General features: G+C 43.2%; 1 protein-coding gene across 5 annotated transcripts in view; it reads left to right on the top strand.

Annotated features, from left to right (window-relative positions):
* DST (dystonin) overlaps positions 1-26,275 on the top strand; it is a 329,300-nt gene that overhangs the window by 76,730 nt on the left and 226,295 nt on the right. The window lies entirely within an intron of this gene.

The raw sequence follows: 26,275 nt of genomic DNA on the forward strand, positions 1-26,275 counted from the left end.
AAAGTATGAAAAGCACCTCCAACAGATGATTGGAAAGAGATTAAAAGATGAAATACTCACTGGTCTCTGTGTCAGTCTTATGACCCGAATTCTGAATATCTAAGCTATAATGCAGTATTTTAAAGACGTTGCTGAAAAATTAAAGGAAATTAAAAATCATGGGTTTGTTTTTTCACTTAAAAAGGAGAAATCTTCTGGTTTACTTGCTGGAATAGCAGAGGATGCTGTCAGACTCTGGAGTTCCTTGTGTCTAAAATGACCACTAAGCCTGCGCTGAAGTAATGGTCATTGTTAAACCTCAGTGGGCTGAATCGACAGCTGCCACCCAGAAGAAATTTCTGTCGTGCTTTTAAATCTCTAATGTTTTACAAGGATATGTACATTCAGGTCTGCTAGGTGTCTTAGATCGTTCCCATGGCTTCATTTTAGTCTACATAATAAATGTGTTGCATTCATCGTGTGAAATTGTTGTTGGGACCTGCCACAGAAGAGGAAGAACACAGCTGACTGGGTTTAGTGTGTTCCTTACACAGCACTGAACGTATGATGTGGCGTGTAAGAGCCTGTGCTGATGCAGGAGCTGACCTTATCAAAGGAGAAAATAATTCCAAAAAAAAAAGTATGGATCTTCCTAACGGTTTTATGTAAGAGCATGGGGGAAAAATTGAGTTATGCCTGGAACATGATAGTCCGTTTCATTTCATTGCTTTTGGCCTGGTTTGTTGTTTTTCTTCTGTTGAGTAGTGATGCAAGTGCCTGGGTTGCACTAACTTTGTTCTAAGGAGGATCTAGCTTTGCCAAAGGAGTTGAGTGGACACGAGGCACACCCATCGTTATTATTTAAATGTTTACATTACAGTACTGCTTGGATAGGTGGGAGGTGAGGATGCATCTGTGTCCTGTATGAAGGAAACAAAGCGCGTGAGAATGTGCGGAGTGATGGGATGAAAAGACAATTTAAAAAGAGAACTAGGGAGATATGGCAGGCTATAATGTAAATCACACTTATGAAAATGCAGTTTGTGAGCAAGACTCTTGAGTGGAAAAAATTAGATATGTTGTCAGTTTTTCACTCTGTAACTTCACCATTTTTGTCCATTTCGACATGAAAATGGTCTGTTTTCAATAAGCTCTGTTGGTAGGTATTGTTTATCACAGGGCTAATTGCAGAAGATAAATAGGTTACATTAATACAGAAATTCATATACACACCATGTGGAATGTCATTACATGTTTCATTTGTAACTTTAAAACGTCTCTTATGAGAGGCTATATTGCTAGTGAGGACGACCTAGCTCATCAACAAAATCCTCCAGTTGCATGTGTTACAAATTGCAGTTGATATTTTTCCCCCTTTTTGATGTATTTGTACACCAGCTACACTGTTTCTGAGATCTGAGGAACCCTCTTTTTTCTAGTTCTTAACCATGAAGTTCGTAAGCCGCAGACAACAGCTTTGTAATACGGAAATTAATGTAAAATTCAAATAAGGAGTGGTTTTGTGCTTTCAAAGCTGTTTAATGTTTGTCCTGGTTTGAGGTTAATATGCAAAAAAAAAGAAAAATAATTTGGCAGTTTCAGTTTTCCAATTATTGTTAAATGAACTTTTCAGTATAACTCAAAAGATTATTTTTTTTCCTGCCATTTTTCATCCTCATTCAGAATATATAATGGAGATTTAAAATTGAGTAACAATTGCAAGATCAGACTTCTTAAACAGAAACAAAAAAAATTACAAAACCTTTCTCCACATCATTCTGGCGTGTGGTGTTAGTTGTAATTCTGCCTATTTTGTTACGGTAAGTGCCTGTTCTGAGTTGAGCCTGATACCACCAAATTAAAAAGTTGGTTGACTAGAAGATTATATACGTTAAAAGAAATGATATAAATATATAAAACTGTTCTTTCATAGCCTTTATTTCTTTAAAAATTTTATTTCTTTGCCTAGGTTGTTTTTTTCATTTATGCTGTGTGAAATTTTCTGTATTTGTTTTTTATTTCTAATGTGCGAACAAAAGTCATTTGGAGTCAAATAGCGGAAAAAAGTAGGCATGCTTTTCGAGATAGCATTCTTGTCTTTTTGTTGCTCACTTCTGTGAGTTTTCAATACCACTCATGTCTAAGGCTAGCAGAAAGCCTTAGAAAATGTAATAAAATTATCTGGATAGGGAGAACATTCTTCTTCCTCGGTGCAGCTCTTCTGGAAACTGCTTTTTCTTTACCACAGCGTTTATGAACGTCAGAAGCCAATCTTTGAACAATGGGGATCCTTCTCCTCTCCCTGGCGGGGCTCCAGAGGGGAGCCATACGTTCACATTCTTCCATGCCTGCTTGAAAGTCAGCTGAGGAAGTTTCAGTCTTCCTGCTAGGCAACACGGAAAGGTCATCGTGCTCTTTTGGGGGGAAGGAATCGAACCCAAGGGTTCGCAGTGCCACACATAACTGTTCATAAAGGCAGCACGTTGTTTTATAGAACGGTTTGTCTTCCCTTTATCCCCACGTTTTTTTTATCTCCGTTTTCTGCTGCTTGTTAATGTGCAGGCAGAACCTGCAAGTTGGCTTGATTTTATTTAGGCAACTGTATTTGCCTCAGGCCAGTGTTGTCACACTTGGGAAAACGGAGTCAGCAATATGGTTGACCTTTAGGTAGGTCATAAGCATGAATGGGGCATGAAAGGGGAAAAAAGAAAAAAGAAAGAAAAGAAAAATGGTATATCTGTTCTGTAAAAATGATGTAAACCTGTGAGTAGTGCTAGAATACACATTTATTATAGGTTATTCATTACTAAATTGTGAATTATTTCACACGTATGTCCTACTTGAATAAGTGTGTTTCATCCTAGTTATTTTGAATGTTTGATATTCTAAATTACTGTAGGTGTCATCCCCCCCGCCTTCCTGTTTGAACACCATGTGGTTTGCTTAAGAAGAATAGAAAATAATTACTAACACCTCAACAGTGCATAGTTTTAAGGAAAAGTGACCTCTGCTGTAATTCTTAATCATTTCCAGGAGTACCTAGCAAAACAATTTTCTGAATGTCTCTGCGAGAATGCAGGTAAACCCTTTTTCCTTGCTCACTGGATTATCATGAATGGCAAAGTTAGTGTATGTGGTAATGCTTAACTCTTAGAGTAAAATTTTGAAAGTAATTCTGTCTGGACCTTTGCACCCAGCTGAAGTTCCAGTTGAATCTCAAAATTACCCTTGCTAAATTATCAGCCTCAGTGGATTTTACACAGAGGTAAAATGACATCTGTTTTAGGAGACTGAGGTCGAAGGAGGTGGTTGGAGTATGTCCAGGTGGTAGCGTAGAATCCCTGCCGGGGCAAATGGCTTTGTGTTGGTGGTGACGGTGATGCACGAAGGGTCCGTGTACCATACCTGCGTGTGTTGGCTGCTGCTGTGCAGCAGGGCTTGCTCTGGTTTTCCTGCCCTCGGAAAGCCCGTGCTGAGCTCTGCAGCTTTCTCTCTGCAGCTCCCAGGGGCACCACCTGCAGTTAGCATAGCTGAAGCTCATTTCACATCAGCTGCCTGTGTAGAGATTAATTTTTGCTAAACAAACTGCTTGTGGGTTTATCTTATTCTGTTATCTATTAATGATACTGTTTCCTGTATTGTCTCATGCGGGGTGGGGTGCTTAGACATGCTGAAGCTGTTCCGGTGAGGTGGTAGGTGTATGTGGGTCAGCCTTTCATCTGCAGCTTAATGGGGTGCATCCAGCCGGGACCTGACAAACGACTGGGCCCTGAGGGTGCCACCAGCCCTGACTGTCCCTGCCCACCACCCCGGGGCTCCCCCCACCTGCCCACATCCCAGGAGCCCATGTCACTCCTCGGGGCCACCAGCCCCTGCCCCAGTGACACCACAGCAGGGCTGCCTTCCAGCTCCACACAGCCCGGCCCTGCCCGGCCATGGGACCCGCTGGGCTGGGACCGCATGTGAGCCCATGTCCCAACTCAGTCTCAGCCTGCCACCATCTCCAGGGAGGTGCCTGGTGGCTGGGGCCGCCCTGGCAGTGCCCCCCAGCCGCCCTGCTCCTGGTTGAGGCAGTGGGACGGGCCCTGGCTGCCAGGCCCTGCCCTGACGGACCCTCCATGGGGAGCCCCTGATGCCCCTAGCACCCAGGTTACTGCTGGCTCCAGCTGTGCCCTGAAATGAAAGAAGTTGACGAAAAAAATGCAACAACAGGACCTTCTTCCCCAAATTTCTTTTCTTGGGCAAACAGTTCAGCTGCAGCGTTGTTGGACAGCCAAAGACAAATGCAGAAATGCCGCAGTAGTCGCTTAGATTCCCTCCTTGTTTCTCTCAAGATGGATGTGATCATTCAAATGGTCCCTGTCCTTTCTCATGCCCCTTCCTGGCACCAAGATAAAGTCCTTTTTTCTTCTTGGACTACTTCAACCAGAACACGTTTCCATTTGTTTTAATTTCTTCTGCCAAGCGTTATCTACCTTCCAGCTGCAGTGAGACAAGGTCGCCTGAATCTTTCACTCTGTCTTGGGAGGTTGGTTTGTTCACCCCATGGCTCCTGGACCCCAGGCAGGGCCGTTACCTTTTGCTCTCTTCTGTCTTGCACTGGAGATGGGGCTTTACGGACTACAGGATGAGCTGTGCCACACGATACTGTATGTCAGTACCCTGCTAATTAATTCTCTGATGGCGAGAACCAGGGGGAGTGATGGCAGAAGCCTTCCCTTAATGAAGGCTATTTGCGGGGCTGGAAAAGTGCAAGAGAACCGTAACTTGTGTTTACAAGTGCACTTACAGAACAACAGCTATTGAAAAAAGGCAAAGAAATTGCATTACCTGGTCCTGCAAGGAGGAGAGCTGGGTTTGGAGAGTTTGAGTGACTTGACTGATCATAAGTTAAACTAGTTAAGCTTTTGTGGCAAAGAATGAATATAAACAAATTGGTTTCTTTACTGCTACAATCTTTAATAACAGCATGTGTGCAGCCATGTTACGTTCTGTTGCAGTGAACTAAAATTAAGAGACATTAATCTCCTGTAAACACGTAAAACCATTTATAAAAAATGGGAAAACACTGGCTTTCACAATGACGAAAAAAAGAACTTTGTACTGCAACTAACTAAAAATTAATTAGAGAATTACTCTAAGACAGGTACACAACTTCATGGCTATAAAACTTAGGGTGAAGATGTGACACCTGTCTTCGAGAGCTTCACTGTTGGCGTTGGCACAGCTTATTCTCACACACACCTCTAGCTCACGTGGTTAAATGTGTTCTGTAAGTGGAGCTGTGATGTTTAGATGCATCTCAATTACATCACGTTTGCGAGTTTGCCTCTTGTGTATCCATTCCTTCTGCCGACGTTCATGTAACACACAGGAAAAGGGACACATCCTGTTACCTGAAACAAAAGCTCTGGAAACCAGGAGCAGTTTAGAGAGGAGGTACTGCTTTATTCCAGGTGCTAAGGGGAAATCCACAAATCTAGCACACGTTACCAGGGACATTCACCCATTATTTATACACAAAATCATGGAATCACGGAATTCTCAGAGTTGGAAGGGACCTCTAGAGATCATCTAGTCCAACTCCCCTGCTAAAGCAGGATTGCCCAGAACACAGAAAGATTCTCGTTATCTCAAGATTCTCACAAAAGATTCTCATTATGCTGCCTACCTAATACTATGTATTAATACTCCATCTCGGCTTACTTATTCATTAGGATGACCCAATAGCCCTTTTTGCACATGCCTATTAAATTTTGCAGTGTCTGCAAAACACTTCTGTGCAGACTTGAGTTCCTCGGTGGTGGTTTGGGTAGGGGTACTCTTCCTCACGTTATCCTTTTAAGGTATTGAGTCATCTCAGGATAGTAAAAGTTTGCTGTAAGTTTGCCAGCTTCTTGAGGATCATAAGGATGTTCTTTGAAGTAGCCACAGCTCTGTCCTAATTGGTACAGGAGTATATACTTTAACATATGAGAGACCCTTGAGGTGACTACTACTTCTTGTTATCCCATCCTTATCACTATCAGCTCGGTGACCAACTATTTTCTCACACAGTAAGAAGCTCAGTAATTAACTCATTTTAGTTAGCATACGGTTATAAACAAAGCAGAGGCCTGGCTTTGGTAACAGTCATGTTGGTATGAGGGGTGCAGTGGCTGGAGCATTTAATACAGGACCAAGAGGAAGATCAAAGTGAGAGCATAAGGATTGGAGCATCAAAAGGATGGAAACACAAAGAAGGAATGGTGATTGACTGGCAAAAAAATGAAAGAGGGAAGACTCAGTGGAGTGGAGGGGAGCAGGAAACCAACAATAGGACGTTTAAAAGCTGGGGGGCAGGGGAAGGAAGGAGAGTCACAAAAGGCCAGGTAGTTGCAGAAGAGGAATGAGAAGAGCTGAAGTAATGGTGGGGAAAGAACTTTGGATAAATACATCCTGGAAGCCGAGCCCGAGAATACTTGGTTTGCACACAATTTTTCTGTCCAAAAATACATTCTAACTGCAGACAGTGTGTGTCATCCTCCTTTCGTGGCTTTTCTGTGTAGAAGATAGAAGCCTTTTTATTGTCGTCATGTGCTTCATCAGACAAGTGGTGGAAAGAGCAGGCCTATGTCTCTTATCAGAATAGTTTAATATTTTTTTTCCTCAGTTTTAAATTAAAAGTCCTTGCTAAAAAACTGTATGATTACAGGTCAAGCACTCTGATTTGGAATAGGAATTGGTAGTATTAAACTTGCAAATCCATGATAAGAATTTCAGCAAATCTTTATGGTTACATCTGGCCAAAAGAGTACAAGAGTGGGCCTTTAAAACAGACTAACTAGGTGTTAATAGCACTCATGAAAATTTAACTGCGGGATTTAAAGGGCTTGTCTATACATACAGTTACTGGATTCTTTGAATGGAGGGGTTGCTTCCAGAAGAATGGTTTATTTCTGTTGATCTTAATCCACTATAATCTAGTTTGTCTGTCCATTCAGTTTAAACTGGAATAACATAAGGCGACAGTGTTCATCAATTTAGGTGAGATTAGTTTAAAAATATTATGTTACATTTGTCGTATTTCTTTACTACTTCAGGAGCAGGTGCTCCTTCTTTTTTGATTTATTCTGTAGCTGTGAGAAGTAGGAATATTGCTAAAAAAAAAAAAAAAGCGAGAAAAAGTAACATTTCTGAAATTGCAAATTTAAAAAAGTTACAGCAAAGTTCCCAGATTGTGGAAACGAACACTTTTGTCGGGAGCTAGTTCAGAGGAATTGTGCCTGACTCCTAGGCAGCATGGACCTTGTTGAATGAATGAGGGTGGGTGTATGGCTGACCTGCAGCTTTCTGTCTCAGTTCCTTCCCAGACCAGTTGAGGGTTTTTTTTTTTCCTGTTTATGGGTCTTGCATCATAGACACTAGGGTGATAAAATCGTATGCTAAGATTAGTATTGGAGGGAGAGGTTCTTTCTGTAAATTTTCTGGAGAAGTTTCATTCTGGAATTATATTTCTCTTCTATGATCCCATCATGTAACAACCTAGATTCTAATTTTTTTTTTTTTTTAATATATATAATTATTAAATTTTTATTAAGTCTATATTAAATATAGGTAAATTAAACTAATATTTAATTTTATAAACATATGTATGCTTTTGGGCAGACGTGTTGCTTTGCTTTCTGTATTCATTGCTGGTGAACTGGGTGGTACAAGGAGAAGTACAAATAGAGGTGTAAGATTATTTTCATTTACTTCCTTTAACCTTTTGCACGTGGGGGCTTTCATTTAAAGCAGTTCTTGCAGAAGTTTTGCCTAAAGATAAAAAAAGAAAAAAGTAATGTTTATGATGTTTGCAATAGCTGTCTGTTCCCATGGTTTTTGCATACTTAGCACTCGATAGCAAGTAGAAGACAATCAGTGACTACCACAGTATAAACAAGCTAACAAAGAAATACAATAAAATGTTGTTATTCTTTCCCTGTCTTTCATCTTCTAACTTTCCCTTGCCATACTTAGTTGTGTGAAGACAGAGAAGAGAAATACGGTTCCTGCTGTAGTGCAAACACAGGGCCCAGTCAAGTGATGGGCAGATGCAGCCACGTTTACCCTCAGAGTACAGTAACAAACTGTGTCTGATGGCAACAGGCAGGAACAGGGGACACGCTGTCTGTAGGGAAGTATGTGAATAGCTTTGGTAGCTTGGTTATTATTCCATTTCATATAAAAATACTTAGTTTTAACTACCTGTATACTTAGCTGTGCTCAGTGTGAGTTCTAATCTCTAGAGTTTTCAGTGTATTCACAAAATACTTAAGAACATTTAATGTGGCCACGAGCCAGTACTCTGTTAACTGCTAGTTTCCTAAATATGTATGGCTAAGGACCAATGGGTACATTACCGCTTTTCATTTATAAGCACTTTATTTCTGATTGAAGTTTAAGATTTTTTTATTTTCAGGGGGATTCATTTTGAATGTGGGTGTGTTTGTGTATTTATAACTTTCCTTTCCGAAGATATCTACGCTAGCCACTTTGAACAGGGCTTGAGCTTCTGCTTGCTGTTGGTAACCATGACTCATCTGTGTTATTTTTAACATTTCAGACATGAATGTATTTTTTCCTAAATGATTCTGATTTTTTTTTTTTTCCCCGTATAGTTGAGTTTTTCATTTTATTTACCATACGTCTGGAAACCTGGGTTATATATCTCTAACCCGGCAAGCTGCCTAGAATTGAGTATTTTAACAATCGCTATTGTTGTGTTGTAACTGGAGCTGTTAACCTGGGGTGACATTCTTGCCCTTGATTAGTCAGTAGGCTTTGTGCAGCTGTTCTGGGCGGGATTTGGGGAGACAAGATCCATCACACCTACAGTGCCTATGAGTTCCTGAAGACGAGGAATGTCTCTGCTGTTGGCTGTGTGATTAAAAAAAAAAAAAAAAGACATATCCTTGAAACTCGTGGATGGAATTAGGTTTGTAAACACATCCAGAGTCCTGCAGATCTGCTTCAGGTCTTCACTGGACTGACTGAACCAAAGAATTAGACAAGCTTGGGTTCACTTCTTTTTAACTCGTCTAGGAACATTGTCAGAGCCAATCTTAGGAAAATGGTTCCTTCATAAACAATCATATTTTCACAGAAGCTGGAACTTCTGCTGTGCCTACCGTTCTCAATAATGCTTTGCAAAATCCAGATTTTTCTGAATAAGCTTCCTCTCCCTCGGTGGCATTGTCCTGTGTGTCCCTTGGGGATTTTGGAGGCGATCCTCAGCACTGTGTAATTGATTCAAGAAAATACTGATCTGCCTGGGAGACTGGTCTCTGATCCTCCCTTTAAGCTTCAAAACGTTAATAAATACTGTATTCTTGCCTTTTTTGTGTGATGGTGTACAAGCTCAGTAAGCTATTAGCCCGTAAATGTTTGCCTCTGCAAAGATAGTGATGCCAGGCCTGCCTGTTAGATGGCTTTTTCATTCTTTACCTTTTTTGTTATTAATATTCAGTGATCTTTAATTCTTTTGTCATAAAAGTGTAGTGTATCAAAAAATCTCTTTTAGCACAAGCATCCTTTTTGCTTGAAAGATCTTGTGCAAGAAAGACCAGTCCTGCTCATTGATTTGTAAGCCACGGACCACTGCTGCAGCATCTGCTCCAGTTACTCCTTGTTTCAGGTTTATGGTCTATGTAACTGCAAATCTAGTATTCTTTCATGAGACTTGCAGAAATTGATATTCCATGTGGTACTCCAGGTGTAAGAAATATATAGTCCCATTCTGGCACGGGGACAGTTCCAGAAGGTCCCTGTTTTGGGGCTTTGCTGGGTCATGTCTATATGGGGGTAATGGGGCACCTTTGCCGAAGATAAGTTTCATCCATACCTTCTTAATTTTTTATTTTTTTTATTTTTTAGCAGAAAATCTTGCTGATTTTCTAGGAGATCATTTAATCGGGTCTGTTATTTCTCTGTAGTTGTACCTTATGTGAAAGAATACAGATTTCATGAGATCTAATTTGCTGCAGCCAGCGTACAACAAATCTGATGGGTAGAACAAACCCGTTGTTAACAAAATCCCACTCAATTGAAAATAATATTCTTTTCACCCCAAGCTGTAGTTGCACTGCTACTGCAGTACTGTAAAATGAAGTACTTCACGTCTTGTCAGCATCTTGTGACTGGGCAGACTGTATCTTATTTCGTTACAGTAAGTTCAGACAGTAATTCATTTGATCCTCTATCTCAGGCAGTAACTATTTGAGGCTTAGAAGCAAAGCTTTGGGCTCTTAGCTTGGTAATTAAAAAAAAACAAACAAACAAACTAAAAGCTCCTCCCTTTAAAGGACTGGGAGACTTGTAGGGACTCTACAACTACCTGAAAGGAGGCTGTAGAGAGGCGGGGGTCGGTCTCTTCTCCCAAGTTACAGATGATAGGACAAGGGGTAATGACCTCAAGTTACGCCAGGGGAAGTTCAGGTTAGATATTAGGAAATATTTCTTTACTGAAAGGGTTATCAGGCATTGGAATGGGCTGCCCAGGGAGATGGTTGAGGCACCATCCCTGGAGGTATTCAAGAGAGGAGTTGACATGGTGCTCGGGGATATGGATTAGTGTTGGGTGGTGTGGTGGTGTGTGTGTGGGTTGTGTGTGGTGTGTTGTGTGTGTGTGTGTTTTTTTTTTTTTTTTTTTTTTTTTTCATTGGTTGGACTAGATGATCTTAAGGGTCCCTTCCAACCTAGGTGATTCTGTGATTCTGTGACTCTTAGGTGGCACCTGAGCTTGCTTTTTAGAAGGTGGTTTGGGTAATGCAGCAGTTGAGCTAGGGAGCTTAATGCGAAGCGGTTGACCCATGTGACTGGGTGCCATAACCCAACCTCCTTTACACCCTTCTATCTCCCCCCCAGTTGGCCACATCTGCAAGCTGCAAGACAGCCATTTTGGCCTAACAAACTCTGTTTGTGGTGTTTCTTATATGTGTCATGGCATATATAAGACAGGATTTTGATTTCTCCTTAAATACCATGGTGACATGAGAGAGCGAAGCTAAACCAGCTGTGCTCAACCCAGTCCTCATGCTGTTAACCTTCACTCAGGTTTATTGTTGGTTTCAGGGGGATGGGTCTGGCTCTACCAGGATGGATGACTTTGTCCATTGAGCTGTTTTAGAGCTGTGTTTCCTTCCCATTTGAATAACAACTGTATAGGTGAGAAGGCAAATCAGCTCCTTAGCTGAAAGCTTGGGTCAGTTTGGTTTTGCATGATTCCTGCTGTGGGTTCTTCTGGGAGCCCCTTTCCTCCTCTGTGGTCATTCCTGTCACTTGGTTTCCTTTCATCAGTTCTCTCACACAACCTCGTGTGCCAGGTGCTTGGCTGGTGCTTGTCAGCGTGCAAGTTCTTCAGGTTATGGCTAACCAACATTCATGAAGTTTCATGATCTTACCTAGCATAAGATTTCTGCGTTTAGGATGTTAAATGTCTGTGCATAGAAATGCTGTTAATTTTATATTCTATTATTAATAAAAAAGCTATTAGAACAAAATCCATTTATAGTCCAGTAATATCTGCAAAGACTAAAAATACGTCTTAACTTGGACAGCGAGGCAAGTTTTGGTCTGGCAGTCCCGGTGGTGGTAATCAATCCTTCTGCCTGGGACGGGCAGGTGGCATGTCACTCAGCCTAACCCCCCTTACTGTCATCCTGTCTCTCTTGCGCTTGTGGTCTCTGTCTCAGACTATGTTAGACGTCTTAAAGTTGTATTTCATCTCCTCTTATAGCACGAATATCCTATTGAGAATAGATCTTTAAAGATTTAGAGGGAGCTGGGCAGACATGGAATAAAGTCATCCCAATGGCTAAGTCAGTGGTGATTTTTGCAATCAAGTTACAGATCTGTCTATATTCCGATCTAGTGTTCTTCCCAGGACTGAGGTTCTAGTTATGTTTTTCATGATTTCTCTCTACTTACAAAGTATTTTTTGTTTATAAGCTTGAAGTACGTTATATATTTCAGAGTTCCAGTAGAAAACTGTGATTCTTGGTGTTCTACCATATTGGTTTTCATCCTTCTCCCGTGAGATTAAATGAAATACAACAAAAATTTGAATTACAGGACTGAAGAAAATCAGCTACTGCTGAAGTCAGCGTATGGGTATTTTTAGTCCTGTGAGAACAGAAATTGGCTGTCAAGGCTTTATTGAATAATTTATGTTTTGCTGAGTTGAGCATGTAGAGTATGGCTTTTAAAACATGGGAGTAAGACTGTAACTGAAAGTTTGGCTACAGATATCTTTTGAAGCCTTTGGGGATGAAAGGCTCAAAAGGCTTAATTATTTCAAAGCAAGGGGAGGTGGAACTCATTTATGAGTACAGGCACTTTCAGAAGCAAGGTATTGTACAAGTGCACTCGTTTGGTGTTCTAATTGGTATGGAATCCGAGTACCTTTACTCTTCTGGCTAGGTAGCTAAATTCTAAAGAAGGACCCTTCGGGGTTCTTTGGTACAATGATTTTGGAAAGCAAGCTTGCGTTAGCTAGTGTATCAGTGCAGTTTGTGCTGAAATTTGTCAGAGTAAAAGTACGATGTAAAGGTATGACAAAATACACAAACCTTTTGAGTACTTCCAGTTCTCCAGATCTGAAGGATGCTGGAAGCCCCTTCAAACTCTGGCTTCATGGATTCCCAGCTTGCAGGCACAAGCATTTCAGATAATTGAAGCTTCTCTGCAGTTGAAAAAATGTAGTATTTGTACACATTGTGTCTGGAAACCAAATTTGATTGATTTTTGACTTTACCTTTTACTGAAAATGCTCAAATAGCTTAGTAATTTAAGACTAACAGCAACAAAGGATATGAAATGCATAAAAGATACCAGTTGTACAAATTGCAAACCCAAAAGTTTGTAAATTTAAGTGATTGAAGTTTTTTCTTCCAGGCTAATTTCCAGTTCAGTAGTTGGAGTATCCTTTGGATTTGTTGTTGGGTTCATGAGAACAAATGGAGATATTTTAATATGAGCTAGCTGTGTAGGGGTTTGGTTTTTTTTTTTGTGGTTAGTGGAGAAAAGACGGTCCTGAAAGAGCTCGCTTTGCCCCACTGCTTATAAAGAGATCCTGTTGTGACTTCTTCGGGTGGATGCATCTGCACTGTAGACTTGTGCAGTTAGGTGAGATGGGTAGTGCTCCTATCATTCTCATTTTTAAAATTGTCCACAGGAATAGTCCTAGGAGGGAAAAAAGTCTCGGGTTTTTTTTACCCTGCATACTGCAATTGGGGATCAATTATGACCAATGATGTTAATGTAATTTTGAAGAAAGTTTTAGATAGATTACTTCATTTATTGCCATACGGTACAGTGCTTCAAACAAGATTCAGAATTCCTGTACTAAATTTCAGAGTGCAGAATATCAGCCTGGTACTTGCTTTTTGCAGACTCATATGGTCACACACTGCGGGCTGGAACAAGATGATCTTTAAGGTCTCTTCCAACCCAAACCATTCCATGATTCTGTGATATGTTACTATAGCAAAGCTGATTCAACTATCACAGAATCTTCTTGGTTGGAAGGGACCTTTGAGATCATGGAGTCCAACCACAAAAACAAAACAAAACAAAAAAACCAAAAACACCAAACACCAAAACCAAAACAAAAAAACCCCACACAAAACAAACACCCACAACCACACACCACACCACCACAAACAGACACAACCCAACAATCTCGGGCACTAGAGCATGCCCTGAAGTGCCACGTCTACATGTTTCTTAAATACCTCCAGGGATGGTGACTCCACCACCGCCCTGGGCAGGCTGTTCCAGGGCCTGACCACCCTCTCAGTAAAGTCATTCTTCCTAATATCTAATCTAAACCTCCCCTGCCGCAACTTCAGACCATTTCCTCTGGTCCTGTCATTATTCCTTTGGGAGAAGAGGCCAACACCCACCTCTCTACACCCTCCTTTCAGGTAGTTGTAGAGGGCAATGAGGTCCCTCCTCGGCCTCCTCTTCTCCAAACTAAACATGCCCAGTTCCCTCAGCCTCTCCTCGTATGACTTGTTCTCCAGACGCCTCACCAGCTTGGTGGCTCTCCTCTGGACACACTCTTATGTTTTGCCCCATCTCATTTGTATCTCTTGTTTGCCTTGCCACCCCTTGGGCAAAATGTGGACAGAATTAAATTGAGTTCCCTGTCATACTGATACACCAAAATCCTCGAGTTCAATCACCATTTATCCTATTTTTTGTCACTATTGAGAGCAGTTGCCAGTTGCTGAGGCTGAAACACGTGACTCCTCTCTCTGGCTCTTACTCTGTGGCTCAGACTACAGAGTGCTTCTGAAACCTTGCCTTTCTTTCTGTGCGTGTAGCATAAGCTGTCCTCCCGAGAGGTCTGAGTCTTTTACTAACTACCAAAGCATCCATCTTTATGCTACTCCAGATGGCTACCTTAACCAGTCATTTCAACATATGTTTTCACTAAAATCATCATCTTCCTATATTGCTGTCCTGGAATCCTCGTCTCCCACTATGAAAACGTACAAGCTTTTTGTCTTTATCTTCAGTACCACTCACAGCCCGCTCTGCCCTATCGTTTCTTCATTCCTTAGATTTTCCTGTTCTTCTGACAGTGCCATTTTCAAAACTCCTTTTGCCCATTGTTCTTAAATTGCTCTTTATCGGCTGTCCTTTATGCGTGGCAATGACTTCTCAAAAGTGACCTTTTCTTCTCCTTGAAACCCTAAAATCTCCATCCACAGTGGCACTTCTCTTATCTGTGGTGCAGCATGGAGCTGTTACCAACATGAAATCATCAGAGGTCCACAGACCTTTGCGTAGGGGTAAAATATGTGTTGGCGGTGGGTTCAGAGGTCTCAGATTCTGGGGGATCGGGTGAGCAAAGGTGGCCCATCTCCTCCAGCAGTGGCTTGGTGCCTGCACCACAGAGTAAAACCCCCTAACAGGCTGGTTCTGGTGGTGCAGTTAGATCAGATGGGAAGGAGCATTTATGTGGTTAGTAAGTTTAATAAAGAAACGGGTACCTGCCCTTACTCACATCCTCCCCATGCCCTATCTACCCCTTGTTCAATGAGCTTTAGGACTGTCGCATGGTAAGTCATTTTTGCATCGTTATCATGGACTATTCAAGTGATACTGTATTGCTGTGGGGAATATGGGAAGGAAACAGATCACTTGATAAAATAGGTCATTTTAAGTGGTTGTTTACGTGTGGAAATTCACTTGAAGAGTGAGTGATAATTATTTCAGGATAATTTTTATGTGACTAAATTAACACTGTTACTCCTGTTATTATCACTGTTACTGATACTCAGTATCCTGAATTCACAGCTTTTACATTTAAGTTAATAGCACCAGTGTAGCCACGTCAAAAAATCATGTGGTTTGCCTCCTTTATTAGCACAGGTAGAGCGTTTGTTTCATAAAGAGCAGGGATTTTGTGATGATAACAAAGCTCATATAAAGCTTTCACAGCAGAGGTACATATTCACAGTCTGTATCAAAATGTATGGGAAGTCTGCATTAAATGGAGAGAGGCAGAAGCTGGGTAAATGCTCCGCAAGTTTGCGTGCTTTAGACTCTCTGAAATCTAGAATTAAGAATTTAAAATGGGAAAGATAATTTGATAATTGGGGCCACTGGCCTGCCCAGGTAGATTCCATGCCCCCTGTCCCCAGTTAAACATGCATGCAGTTTCCAGTTGCTTTCACAGAATCACAGAATCTTCTTGGTTGGAAGGGACCTCTGAGATCATTGAATCCAACCAACAAAAAAAAAAAAAAACCCACAAAACAAAACAACCAAAAATCAACACCAAAAGAAAACAAACACCCACACCCACCCACAAACAGACGCAAACCAACAATCTCGGGCACTAGACCATGCCCTGAAGTACCACATCTACACGTTTCTTAAATACCTCCAGGGATGGCGACTCCACCACCTCCCTGGGCAGGCTGTTCCAGGGCCTGACCACTCTCTCAGTAAGGTAATTCTTCCCAATATCTAATCTAAATCTCCCCTGCCCCAACTTCAGACCATTTCCTCTGGTCCTGTCATTATTCCCTTGGGAGAAGAGGCCAACACCCACCTCTCTACAGTTTCCTTTCAGGGAGTTGTAGAGGGCAATGAGGTCTCCCCTCGGCCTCCTCTTCTCCAAACTAAACATGCCCAGTTCCCTCAGCCTCTCCTCGTATGACTTGTTCTCCAGACCCCTCACCAGCTTGGTGGCTCTCCTCTGGACACGCTCCAGCAGCTCAATGTCCTTCCTGTAGTGAGGGGCCCAGAACTGAACACAGCACTCGAGGTGAGGCCTCACCAGTGCCCAGTACAGAGGCACCATCACTGCCCTGCTCCTGCTGGCCACGCTATTCCTGATACAGGCCAGGATGCTGTTGGTCTTCTTGGCCACCTGGGCATACTGCTGGCTCATGTTCAGCCGGCTGTCCACCAACACCCCCAGGTCCTTTTCTGCTGGGCAGCTTTCCAGCCCCTCTTCCTTGAGCCTGTAGCGTTGCCTGGGGTTGTTGTGACCGAAATGTAGGACCCGGCACTTGGCCTTATTAAACCTCATCCTATTGGCCTTGGCCCATTGATCCAACCTGTCCAGGTCCCTGTGTAGAGCCTTCCTCAAGCAGATCAACACTCCCACCTAGTTTGGTGTCATCTGCAAACTTACTGAGGGTGCACTCAATCCCCTTATCTAGATCATCAATAAAGATATTAAACAAGACTGGCCCCAAAACTGAGCCCTGAGGGACACCACTGGTGACTGGCCGCCAACTGGATTTCACCCCATTAATTACAACTCCCTGGGCACAGCCATCCAGCCAGTTTTTTACCCAGTAAAGAGTACACTTGTCTATGCCATGATTCGCCAGCTTCTCCAGGAGAACGCTGTGGAGGACGGTGTCAAAGGCCTTACCAAAGTCCAGGTAGACAACATCCACAGCCTTCCCCTCATCGAGAAGGCGGGTCACATGGTCATAGAAAGAGATCAAGTTGGTTAAGCAGGACCTCCCTTTCATAAACCCATGCTGGCTGGTCCTGATTCCTTGGCTGCCCTGCACTTGCCGTGAGAGCTCACTCAAGATGATCCTCTCCATGATCTTTCCCGGTACCGAGGTGAGACTGACAGGCCTATAGTTTCCCGGGTCATCCTTCTGGCCCTTCTTGTAGATGGGCGTCACATTGGCCACCCTCCAGTCATCTGGCACCTCTCCTGTTGACCAGGATTGTTGATAGATAATGGAGAGAGGCTTGGTGAGCTCTCCCGCCAGCTCTCTGAGTACCCTTGGGTGAATCCACTGCTTCTCCAGTGTTTCTGGTGTCTTTTCTTTTTTCTCTTCTTCTTTGTCTCTTTTCTGTTTTGTCTTCTTTCCACTGCTTCTCCAGCTGTTTGTACAGCTGTATGTCCTGTATAGCAACATTATATTTGAAAAACAGTCGCATCTCATTCTTCAGGTAAATAACTGTCCTATTTTCCTACTCAACATCATTTTGCACATCTCAGCGTGACAGTTCAATCAACTGATTTCTCTTTACATGAATGAAAAAATTGCTTTTTTAATAAGTCTTTGTGAAGTGGATTAAGGCTGTAGATATTCCTGGTGAAACACAAAATGTATTTGAAACACTTCGGCTCTGAGCTTGTGTGGTAATCAAAGAAAGTGGGCAATGAAATTTCTGAATTATTGTAGGTGTGTTTTAAAGATGATGTGTATTCTTGAGGCCAAATCTTCAAATTAAATTGGCTGGAATACTTTAAATGCTGTACTATTAAATTGACTGGAACACTTTTCATTTTAATACTTTAATAACTATTTTTTAACGTGAACTGACATTAAGTGTCATAGTGTGTGTGTTCTTTGTCTTCCCGCGACACAGAAAACATCCTAGTAGTTATTTTTACATTTCGTTGTTGTGGAGGAGAATCTTTTATTGTTCGTGAAACTGAAGGGAGAACAAGGGGCGAGTGTGCTGATGGAGATGAATGAGGAGCAATATTGTATATGTCTGTGCTGTAAACATCAGCTGGTGAGAGACTTTTTGTTTTTTAAATGCCCAGTGATTCTGATTCTTGTTCCGTTTATCTTGACACCACACATAAATGGATTTAATCTTCTTCAATGTAAGAGTGTGTGAAGATGAAAGACAGCAGGACCTACTGATTTAGCCAAACTCGGCATCACAGATCTCTGCCCCTATCCCCTGTTTTCAAGCTGTCTTGACTCTCCTCGTGAGTATATTCATGCATTTTGTACACTGCATTAAAGTTTCATAGTCTTAAGCTCGTCCTGAGGAAACAGCAGTGTAAACCGTGCTGTTTAGAGGCTATGTGTGTCACATGGAAACATCGCTGCTCTCCCTCCAGTTCTTCATGCTCTGCGGAGTCTGGAGTTGGTACAGTCGCTACAACCCCAGGATTTCAAAGGCTGGCTGGACAGTTCGTGAAGGGAACACTATTCTGGGTCGTCTTTTCTTTTCTCAGGACCTTTCCATGGATATATCCCATCTTTTCCAAGGGAGAATGCAATAAGTGAAGCAGGACTCCATCAAAGGACAGAAGTGCATGGAGTCAGTGTAAATCTCCACTGACTTCTCGGGGCTTGGGGAGAATGACTGCAGTTTTTCTTAGCGCGGCGCCGCTCGATGCTGTGACCCGAGTTTGCTCTGGATTGATGAAGTAGGCTTCAGTCTCATAAGCCTTTCGCTCTTTGGTTAGGCGTGTCTTTCCAGGGTGGGATTTCTGTTAAAATTTGCTTCCACGTTTTAAAAGTATTAGCTGTTATCTGGCATTGTAGAAACCCATTTTTAATTTGTATTAATCTCTCACCTAAAAAAACTAGAATCTGTTTGAGGTGGTGATGTAAAAAGGTGAAACAGACATAAGTCAAGAGGTGCTATGATATGCCTTGCAGCAGTGTGATGTCTGCTGAGGGAGTTTTTTGGACTATGTGCAGGTTTTACATGACTTTATAGCTGGATGTGACATTTTTCACGTGGGTCTTCTCTCTCATATAAAAGGCAGAAAACAAATAATACTGAAAACTGAATCAAATTGGAAAGCAAGTATTTTCGGTAATGCTCACTGCCATCTGTGGAGTTCTGCTTTGTTGGGCTTTTTGTAATAGTATTAAGTATCTGCCCCACTATAGGGCTTGAGGAAATGCATGAGAAGGTCACAGGTCACTGAGCTTCAGTACTTTGTTCATAGAAGATCACTACTTACCCAGGAGTGATTTTTCTGGTCAGAAGAGAACCAGACGCGGAGATCTGTAGCGCTGCATAGGACATATTTTCCACTTGACTTTAGTTAATCTGAATTGGTTAATTACTTTTTTTTTAAAAGCCTAAATTAGAAAGTTGAATGCTGTATCACTTTTTTTTTTTTTTTTTTCCCCTCCTCAACTGGACCAGGCCTATAGATAAATGCTATTATTTCATTGTATTTCTCCTCTGTTTGTATTAGTGGTTGATTCCTTGTTTTATACTTCAGCTGTAAACTTTCAGGGGCTGGTACCCTTGTTTGATTTGTGTTTCTAAACCTTTTAGAGTACTCTTTTCTGGGACTGTAAGACACCAGAAAATTGCTTTTTGAGCTTATTTCTTTATGTCATTTCTGATTAGATGTGAGTTAGCTACTTAGTACAGTAACATTCCAAAGTGGTGGCTGACTGACATCCTGTGAATACGAAGTGATTCCTTCGGGTTCTTCTTGATTTTGATGCATGTGCACACACAAATAGCAATATTTCTTCCATAAAGGTGTGGGTATCATTGATTTACATACCTGCAAATCGTATCAGAAGTATAGCTCCTGTTCCAGTAGCTGAAGATATACATAGCGTCTTCTGTGTAGAACGGTAAACCTGGGCAATCCTGCAGAGATTTTATGCAGCTGAGTTACCCTCACGTGTTTCAGGGACAGACCAGCTGAATTCTTCATCCTGTATCAAACACAGATGGAAAGTAGTGGCAGAAAAAAGGTCCCAAGTGAGAATTTGATGAGTGCAGTTTCTTTTTGAGCCAGATGGGTGTGCAATTAGCAAATTTTTGAATATTTTCAGGGCACAAAGCATTTATTTACAGCCTATTGTGGTTTTGTGTTTGCCTGCGTTTGTAGGGTTGAGGTACAGTGCACTGCAGAATATCACAAGCCTAAATGGTGAGCCAGTCACTCTGACAGTTTCAATTTTGTGTGTGTGTGTGTGTGGTTTTGTCTGTATGTGGTCTTTATTTTGATATTTGAGGTTGTCCAAGTCAATGGGAGTTTTATGATTGCACCTTCATCTGCAATTAGGATTAAACTCTGACCTCCAAAAATATCAAAAAGTTTTATTTTGTTTCTAGCAAACTACAGTGGTAACAGAGAACAATATTGAAAGAGGGGAGATTTAGATGAGATAGTAGAAAGAAATTTGTTGCTGTGAGGGTGGTGAGAGCCTGGCCCAGGTTGCCCAGAGAAGCTGTGGCTGCCCCATCCCTGGAGGGGTTCAAGGCCAGGCTGGATGGGGCTTTGAGCAACCTGCTCTGGTGGGAGGTGTCCCTGCCCATGGCAGGGGGTTGGAACTCTATGATCTTTAAGGTCCCTTCCAACTCTAACCATTTTATGATTCTATGAATGTTCTGTGTTACGCCTTCTGTCTTTCTGTTTCAGGAAGTACCTGCTGATACCATTCTGTATCAGTCTGGGTTATGAATGGTGATGTTACAGTCAAGCATGTCTGACATTCATGCTGTCACGCACCATCTGATATACCTGGGAAGCAGCCAGTTGGGAAACTGGGAAGAGTTTAGCCCCAGTAGCCTGGGTCTTCATAAGACCAGCATGTGAATTCATGCTCCCAAGTATAGCTGTTTTATTCCAGTTACCCAGCCTAGCTTCAAGAGTGTCCAGAGTTCATCAGCTCATCAGGAGGAGCTGAGGGCTTCCTGGGGACCACAAGGCAAGCGCACTCAACCCATGCAGGCAGCTTGAGCTCCCCGGACTCCAGAGAAGTCTTCTCCTCCTGGTTGATTCATGGAGTTCTGCTAGATCTTTATCTTGCATAGAGTCAGGGAAACTACTTATTTGTTTTCAGATAGAATCGGGTTTTTTGTTTAAGAAACAATACATGAGCAACTGGTGTGCGTGCAGCTGGAGGGGAAGGGGCAGCTAATGTTACAGTTTTATTGTTGACTCTATATTTGGGTCCTGATAAGCCCATCTAATCAATTAACAAGATTGTTTTGGGGATATGAGTCTAAATGTTGCATTTCATGTCACAGCAGGGTAGTAACGTATCTTTGAGACAGAGCGCTGTATTTTGCAAAACCTTTGACAAGATCCGATGGCAGAGCAAACAGAACGATTTGCATGTGACTAAAGACTTTTTCATTTTGCAAGCCTTTTAATTTCATTGCAACTATACTGCTAACATATCAAAGCAATTAATTTCAGATTTTGTGGTCTGTTCTATGCATTTTAATAAATAGACTTATTAATCAAACAGATTATCCTGGTTTCTAGTTAGGCAGAATTGCAGAGTTTCAAAGGTAAATATTGCTTCAGATCACAACATTTAAACTGTAATATTTTGAGTCTTCTCTCCACGAATTGATCTGCAGTATTGTTTCGCTGCTTCACTTGCAAGTCTGGGAGGCTGCTGAAGGGGGTTGATGGGGTTGGTGAACAACCATGCGTTAAGTAAAACGTAGATGAAAGGGTGGTGTCTTTGGATTCTGTTTGCAGCTGTTGCAGTCAAGACAACTTCATTGGGAAACCCACTTAAGGGATGACTGAATGTAATGCAAAATGAAATGCTGAAGTCTTTTGCATTTTTAGAATGTGTTTTCTTGCAGCTTTTATAAAATTGAGCGCTTCCCAATCTTTGGTGCATTTATGTCTGTTGCCAAATTTAGCTTGCGTTCTGCCTACAAATTACATTTCTCAGCTCTTTCAAGAACATTTTTGTCAGAAAACATTTGCATTTTTATAGCTAGCTGCATACCCCCAAAAATGATTTGGCAAGTAAAATTTGCAATACTGTTTTGTGAAAGAGAAATAAAAATACTCTTGTTGAAGAATGTATCGAAGATCCTAAGCATTGGTTGTTTTTATGTCATGAAGGGCTGAACCCTGATGACATAGAAGCCAATGGGGCCTTTCCTTAGTAAAGGTTAGCTGTTATCTTCAGTGAGGTCTGAGTTTGTTCTTATTTGACTGTAATTCTAGGAAAAACTTGTGATTTCTAGTTCATCCTCAGCTCTTGATGCACGTGGTCCACAGTTTGATAAAAGTAGATCATGAAGGGGCATCAGATATTAGAATAAATGGGCAAAACTTTTATTCCCATTCATCTTTGTAATCAGACCAATTGTATACGTGACCTTTCACCCCAGTGCGTAAGAAATTTGATTGCTTTTCAGAGGAAGGGAAACTGGAGAGAGATTTAAATTCTTCACAGAATAATTAGAGTGACCAGAACAATTAAGAGAAGACCTAAACTCGGGTTCATATTTCATTGCTATTTAAATTATAGAATCATAGAATGGTTAGAGTTGGAAGAGACCTTAAAGATCATCGAGTTCCAACCCCCCTGCCATGGGCAGGGACACCTCTCACTAGAGCAGGTTGCTCAAAGCCCCATCCAGCCTGGCCTTGAACCCCTCCAGGGATGGGGCAGCCACAGCTTCCCTGGGCAACCTGTTCCAGTGCTTCACCACCCTCACAGTAAAGAATTTCCTCCTAATATCTAATCTAAATCTCCCCTCTTCCAATTTAAAACCATTACCCCTTGTCCTGTCACTACATTTCCTGACAAAGAGTCCCTCTCCGGCTCTCCTGTAGGCTCCCTTCAGATATTGGAAGGCTGCTATGAGGTCTCCTCGGAGCCTTCTCTTCTCCAGGCTGAACAACCCCAGCTCTCTCAGCCTGTCTTCATAGGAGAGGTGCTCCATCCCTCTGATCATCTTCGTGGCCCTCCACTGGACCCGTTCCAACAGGTCCATGTCCTTCCTGTGTTGAGGACTCCAAAGCTGGACACCGTATTCCAGGTGGGGTCTCATGAGCGCAGAGTAGAGGGGTAGAATCACCTCCCGCGACCTGCTGGCCACACTTCTCTTGATGCAGCCCAGGATCCGGTTGGCTTTCTGGGCTGCCAGTGCGCACTGCTGGCTCATGTTGAGCTTCTCATCCACCAACACCCCCAAGTCCTTCTCCTCAGGGCTGCTCTCCAGCCATTCTCCGCCCAACCTGTATTTGTGCCTGGGATTGCCATGTCCCAGGTGCAGGACCCTGCACTTGGCCTGCTTGAACTTCATGCGATTTGCACGAGCCCATCTCTCAAGCCTGTCCAGGTCCCTCTGGATGGCATCCCTTCCCTCCAGCGTGTCGACCGCGCCACCGAGCTTGGTGTCGTCGGCAAACTTGCTGAGGGTGCACTCTATCCCACTGTCCATGTCTCCGACAAAGATGTTGAACAGCACCAGTCCCAGTACCGACCCCTGAGGAACTCCACTCGTCACTGGCCGCCAATTGGACACACAGCCAGTTCTTTATCCACTGAGTGGTCCATCCATCGAACCCATGACTTTCCAGTTTTGAGACCAGGATGTTGTGCGGGACAGTGTCAAACGGTTTGCATAAGTCCAGGTAGATGACGTCTGTTGCTCTGCCCTTGTCCACCAAGCCTGTGGCAATGTTGTAAAAGGGCACCACATTTGTCAGGCATGATTTGCCCTTGGTGAAGCCATGCTGGTTGTCTCCAGTCACCTCTTTATTTTCCATGTGCCTTAGCAGAGATTCCAGGAGGATCTGCTCCATGATCTTGCCAGGCACAGAGGTGAGACTGACTGGCCTATAGTTCCCTGGGTCTTCCTTTTTTCCTTTTTTGAAGGGGTTGAAGGGGTTATATTCTCCTTTTTCCAGTCAGCGGGAACTTTGCCAGATTGCCACGATTTCTCAAATATGATGGAAAGCGGCTTAGCAACTTTGTCTACCAGCACCCTTGGGACCCGTGGGTGGATTTCATCAGGTCCCATGGACTTATGCACCTTCAGGTTCCTTAATAGGTCTCGAACCTGATCTTCTACTGTGGGCAGTTCTTCATTCGCAGAGCTCTTGTTTTTGCCTTCTGTGACTTGGGCAGTGTGGTTGGAGCCCTTGCCGGTGAAGACTGAGGCAAAAAAGTTGTTCAGTAGCTCAGCCTTATCCATATCCTGGGAGGCCAGGTCTCCCGTTTCCTTCCGGAGTGGGCCCACAACTTCCCTAGTCTTGCCTTTGTCCCTGACATATCTGTAGAAGTTTTTCTTATTGTTTTTGATGTCCCTGGGTACATTTAGTTCTGCCTGGGCTTTCACCTGCCTGATCTGGTTCCTGGCCACTCGGACAGTTTCTTTATATTCTGCCCGTTCTACCCATCCCTGCTTCCACCCTCTATAGTCCTCCCTTTTGGTCTTGAGCTTGTCCAGCAGCTCCTTGTTCATCCACACAGGCCTGCTGGCTATTTTGCCTGACTTCTTCTTTTTCGGGATGCACCTCTCCTGAGCTTGGAGGAGGCGATCCTTGAATGCCAACCAGCTTTCTTGGGCTCCTCTCCCCTCCAGTTCTTTCTCCCACACTACCCTGCCAATCAGATCTCTCAGGAGACCAAAGTCTGCTCTTCTGAAGTTCAGGGTAGTGAGCTTGCTGCACACCCTCCTCACTTTCCTATGAATGTTGAATTCTACCATTTTGTGGTCACTGCAGCCAAGGCTACCCTTGGACTTGACATCCCCGACCAGTCCCTCCTTGTTGGTAAGGACAAGGTCCAGCACGGCTCCTCTCCTTGTTGGCTCCCCAATCATTTGAAGAAGAAAATAGTCATTAACCCATTCCAAGAACTTCCTGGATTTCACGTGCCCTGCTGTGTTGTCCTTCCAACAGATATTGGGGTGGCTGAAGTCCCCCATGAGGACCAGGGTGTCCGAGCGCAATGCTGCTTCTATCTGCCTATAGAGGGCCCCATCCTCCCTGTCACTCTGATCTGGTGGTCTGTAGCAGACCCCTACTGTAACGTCACTTGCCCCTGTTCTCCCTTTAATCCTGACCCGTAAGCTCTCTGTCGGGTCTCCATCCATCCCCAGGTGGAGCTCCATGCACTCCAGCTGGTCATTGACATAGAGGGCAACACCCCCACCCCATCTGCCGAGCCTGTCCTTCCTGAAGAGCTTGTAACCCTCCATTCCAACACTCCAGTCATAAAAGCCATCCCACCACGTCTCAGTAATGCCAATAAGATCGTAGCCCTGGAGGCGTGCGTGCATCTCTAATTCCTCTTGCTTGTTCCCCATGCTGCGTGCGTTTGTGTAAAGGCACTTCAGCTGGGCGCCCAACGGGGCTGACTTACTGGCTGGAATGGCTCCATTTCCTTCGTGTCGCTCTTCAGGTGGCCTTCCTTTGTGGTGCTTTATCTGTGTTTCCCGGATTCCTTTTGCCTCAGGAGCCTCGAGGACAGGCCTGATGTTATCACCCCCCTCCCCTGTCACATCTAGTTTAAAGACCTGTCAATCAACCCTGTAATCTCTTGGGCCAGGATATTCTTCCCCCTTTGGGAGAGGCATCTTCCATTTCCTGTCAGTGAGCCCAGTGCCATATAGGCCAACCCACTATCAAAGTACCCAAAGTTATGGTGGCGACACCAGCCACGGAGCCATGTATTGACTGATTGGATCCGTCTGCTCCTCCCAGCATCATTGCCTGCCACCGGAGGGAGTGACAAAAAAGTCACCTGCACCCCGGATTCCTTTACTAAGCCTCCCAACTCCCTGAAGTCTCTCTTTATAGCTCTTGAGCTTCGAGTCACTGTCTCCTCTGCGCCTACATGGAATATCAGTAGTGGATAATAATCTGAGGATCGTACTAAACCAGGAAGTTTCCTGGTGACGTCCTTCACCAATAATGAAGGAAATAACCAACGCAAAGCTCAGCATAGGAGTAAATTTGAATTGCTTCGGTAACTATGGGCATATATGATCTGCCATAGCATATAAAATGAAGCTTCGTAAGAGTTGATGGCTCACCTGATAGGATTATGCAGAAGAGGAGCCGCTCTGTTCTTGCTTGAAAGACCCTTGCCATGTCAGCGCAGACCTCAGCAGAGGCGGCAGTTATTGAGTGGGATACGTTTTCTGGAAAGATACAGGTCAGATGCTGCCAACTGCTGAATATTGCTGTTTGTAAGCGTAGCAGCTGATAGTGAGACACATTGGGGAAGCCCAGAGTTTTGCCTCACCTGTGTCCTTTTCTGACGGCAGCTGGTAGTGTGTGCCTTGGTAG

This window comes from Numenius arquata, chromosome 9 (genome assembly GCF_964106895.1).
Source record: "Numenius arquata chromosome 9, bNumArq3.hap1.1, whole genome shotgun sequence".
Lineage (NCBI taxonomy): Eukaryota > Metazoa > Chordata > Aves > Charadriiformes > Scolopacidae > Numenius > Numenius arquata.